We start from the raw sequence: 4,251 nt of genomic DNA, 5'->3' as shown, positions 1-4,251 counted from the left end.
GATTTGTACCTTGTCAGCTCAGAGGTTTGAACTCACAACCTTCCGGTTGCTAGTCCAACGCTCTAACGCTCTAACCACTAGGCTACCCTTAACTAAACACAATCCCATTAACTACAAAACCACTAGACAAAACAAACCACATAAATCACCCATGTCACACCTAGCCTAACCAAAATAATAAAGAGAACACAGAATACTAAGACCAGGCGTGACACATCTACGTTGAATTTTTTGTCATTTAGCAGATGCTCAATCCAGAGCGATTTACGGTTAGTGAATTCGTCTTCAGATAGCTAGGTGAGACAACCACATATCACAGTCAGTTCCTTGATAAAGTAGCTATCAGCAAAGTCAGAACTAGTCGGAAAAGACAAAAACGTGTGTTTCTTCAGGGAGGGGGGGGGTAAGACTGAGATGTCTTGTTTAAGATGCACTTAATCTACTGTCATTTCAGTTCTAGTTGTTGTATATCTCATGTTCGTCTTTGTTATAGGTCTTACTCCTCACTAAGACAAACAGTGTTATCTAATGTCCCTGTAGACTTCTTCTTCGCTCCATCATCTGCGTTGTTAAGTATCCTGCAGTTTCCCTAAAACTTGAACCACAGCTGCTGTGTGTTTGGTATCTTTCATCACTGTCATGACCTGGATTCAAGACTGATTGTATCAGGAAGGCCTTTAGTTTCAAGGCTCTGATGAGAAACCATTATAGGAGCTTTAGGAGACCAGATGAGAACACTTAACCGTGCATTTGTACAGGCAGAGGCTGTATCTAACTATGTGTCTCTCTCTCTTTTCATTCTTTCTTTCTTTCTCTCTCCTCTCTTTCTCTCTTCTGTCTCTCTTATCTTTTTCTACATACTCTCTCTCTCTCTCTCCCTGCCGTTCCTATCTCTCTCTCTCTCTCTCTCTCTCTCTCTCTCTCTCTCTCTCTCTCTCGCTCTCTCTCTTTTCAGCTCCCACCAGATCCCACTACAGTACAGACAGTGGTGAGTGAGGTGCCCTACTGTATATTGTCTGTCTATAGACAGGGTCATCACGAGGGACAGTAGTACAGTTACATCAGTTTATACCATGGCATTGTTGAATACTTCTTTCTGATTGGCTTGAAGGGCATTCTAGAGCATGCATTATTTTCCTATAATTCACGGTATAATTAAATGGCTAATTCATTCTTACATGTTCTATGATGTAGTTGTAGCTCACTATCTAGTTCATTCTTACATGTTCTATCTATGTAAACCTGCTAGCTACTTCTAAACATTCTATCTACTTCAGTAAACTTCAGCTATAGCTACTTCAGTAAACATTCAGTAAACGTCTACTTCAGCTTCAGTAAACTTAGCTACATCAGTAAACTGCTATCTACTTCAGTAAATGCTAGCTACTTCAGTAAACCTTCTATCTACTTCAGTAAACGTAACTGCTAACTTGCTATCTACTTCAGTAAACCTGCTAGCTACTTCAGTAAACATTCTATCTACTTCAGTAAACGTGCTAGCAACATCAGTAAACTTGCTATCTACTTCAGTAAACTTCTACTTCAGTAAACGTTCTGTAAACGTGCTAGCAACATCAGTAAACTTCCTACTTGGTAAACCTGCTATCTACTTCAGTAAACGTGCTAGCTACTTCAGTAAACGCAAACTTCATAAACGTCTATCTACTTCAGTAAACTTGCTATCTACTTCAGTAAACGTGCTAGTCAACTTCAGTAAACGCTCTATCTACTTCAGTGCTATCTACTTCAGTAAACGTGTTAGCTCATCAGTAAACTTGCTATCTACTTCAGTAAATGTGCGTTCTAAACCTGCTACTTCAAAACGTGCTAGCAACATCGTAAACTTGTAAACTGCTATCTACTTCAGTAAACGTATACTTCAGTAAACGCTGCTAGCTACTTCAGTAAACGTGCTATCTACTTCAGTAAGCGTTCTATCTACTTCAGTAAACGTGCTAGCTACTTCAGTAAACGTTGCTATCTAAACGCTCTATCTACTTCAGTAAACGTGCTACCTGCTATCTACTTCAGTAAACGCTGCTATCTACTTCAGTAAACGCATAAACATCAGTGCTAGTAAACTATCTTCAGTAAACGTGCTAGCTACTTCAGTAAACGCTATCTACTTCTGCTAGCTACTACTCAGTAAACCTGCTATCTACTTCAGTAAACGTGCTAGCTACATCTTCAGTAAACCTGCTAGCTACTTCAGTAAACGTTTCATCTACTTCAGGATCTACTTCAGTCACATTTCTACATCAGTAAACCTGCATTTCAGTGGAAAATGTGTGTATAGCTGTAATATAAACCTGCTATCTACAGGAAATGCTAATCACATTTCTGGAGTTCTCACATTTCTACCGGCAAAATGTTTATAGCTGTAATATAAGCAGGATAAACAACTCGGGGTTTCTATGCGTTCTCTGGAAAATAATGCAACACTTTTTTGTAAAGTTAGCGCCATTCCACTAGCGTGTCATGGCACACCTTTCACAGAACACATAGCCCCTTGTTGATCATCCCTTCGGTATGCAGGGGGGAGTCAAGATGGGCTCTTCAGCTATGTCTCTCGTCTGATGTTGACCAGTGGTGGAAAAGTATCCAATTGTCTTACCTGAGCTAAAATAAAGACACCTTAATAGAAAATGACTCAAGTAAAAGTTGAAAGTCACTCAGTAAAATACTACTTGAGTAGAATTGGTTTGAAATATACTTAAAATGTAATGTAATTGCAAAAATATACCTAAGTGTTAAAAGTATAAAGTATAAATTGTGTCAAATTCCTTATATTAAGCAAAACAGACAGCTCTATTTGCTTGTTTTTTAAAGTTTATTTTCTGATAGCCAGGGGCAAGCTCCAACACTCAGACATAATTTAGATATGAAGCATGTGTTTTAGTGAGTCGGCCAGATCTGAGGCAGTAGGGATGACCAGGGATGTTCTCTTGATAAGTGTGTGAATTAGACAATTGTCTTGTCTTGCTAAGCATTCAAAATGTAGCCAGTACTTTTTGGGTGTCAGGGAAAATGTATGGAGTAAAAAGTACATAATCTTCTTTAGGAATGTAGTGAAGTAAAAGTAGAAGTTGTCAAAAAATATCAATAGTAAAATAAATTACAAATACCCCAAAAAACGACTTAAGCAGTACATTCAAGTATTTTTATTTAAGTACTTTACACCACTGACATTACACCACTGATTGAGCCATTCCTCTTTGACCCTGTGATTGTTCTCTGTCTGGGACAATGGTCATTCCATTGATAACAAATGCCATTTCAAGAGCCTGAGATCAATTATCCTAATGATTGTTTACACAGGGATTATAAAGCGTGCGTGTTGCATCATAGAGGGCATTCTTACATTTTATTCATTTAGCAGACGCTCTTGTCCGGAACACATTTTCATACTTTTTCGTAACAATATAATAATGCAATATCCAGTACATAATATTCCAGGCTTTGACATTGCTTTGTAATTTCATTGCCTGTGAATGAAAAATCACAGAGAGCTTCTCCATTGTGTTTGCTGTTAGCGCCCCCCGCTGTCTCTTATATCGCCTTGCATTTGCAGTCGGTTAGAGATTGCTTCTTGCCCAACCCTCACAGTGTTTCTACCTAGTCGTGCTGCGGTGTTCTGCTGGGACGCAGTGTATGGGTCAGGTCCCAGGCTGAACGGCTGGGATGCTTGTGCTTCTTCTCTTTTCAGACTCCTTTATCTCCAAGTCAGCCTCGTTGCCAGGCTATGGCAGGAACGGACTGCACAGGGTGAGTTCCCTGATGGGGCGGGGGTTGTCACAGGATGTGGGTGCTGTAAATGGATCCTGATTGGACCCAAACCAGCCCATAGCAAGAGTAAAGACCAATAACTTTTTTTGTATCTCTAAAATAATTATTCTTGTCGTCTGTCTCTTTCAGCCCCAGAGTGCAGATTATTTCCAGTACGACAGCAGCAGTGCAGTTAACTGGGAATCCGAGGTTAGCAATCGTGGCTTTACCTTTCAATAATTTCACTTACAAATTACATAACCAATGAGAATATGAATAAATGTGTTGATCAGCTCTTTTTTTCTCTTTTTCTACAGAATACAAAGTAAGATGTTATGCAAATTAATGAACAAACTGACTATCACTGAACCAAATGTAAGCTGGCTGTAGAGAACACTAGTAGTGAACACTAGTAGAAAACACAAGTAGTGAACACTAGTAGTGAACACTAGAAGAGAACACTAAGAAGAGAACACTAATAGAGAA

At 39.2% G+C, this 4,251-nt stretch overlaps 1 long non-coding RNA gene across 1 annotated transcript; it reads left to right on the top strand.

The window, feature by feature from the left end:
* Positions 1-294: 294 nt before the first annotated feature.
* Positions 295-3,967, top strand: LOC135534811 (uncharacterized). Its single transcript, XR_010454744.1, has 3 exons — positions 295-988; positions 3,707-3,765; positions 3,916-3,967. It is a non-coding gene; the product is annotated as an uncharacterized LOC135534811 (long non-coding RNA).
* The last annotated feature ends 284 nt before the right edge of the window (positions 3,968-4,251 follow it).

This window comes from Oncorhynchus masou, unplaced genomic scaffold (genome assembly GCF_036934945.1).
Source record: "Oncorhynchus masou masou isolate Uvic2021 unplaced genomic scaffold, UVic_Omas_1.1 unplaced_scaffold_3969, whole genome shotgun sequence".
Taxonomy (NCBI): Eukaryota; Metazoa; Chordata; class Actinopteri; order Salmoniformes; family Salmonidae; genus Oncorhynchus; species Oncorhynchus masou.
Note: the sequence above shows the minus strand (reverse complement) of the source record. Positions and strands in the feature narration are given on the sequence as shown.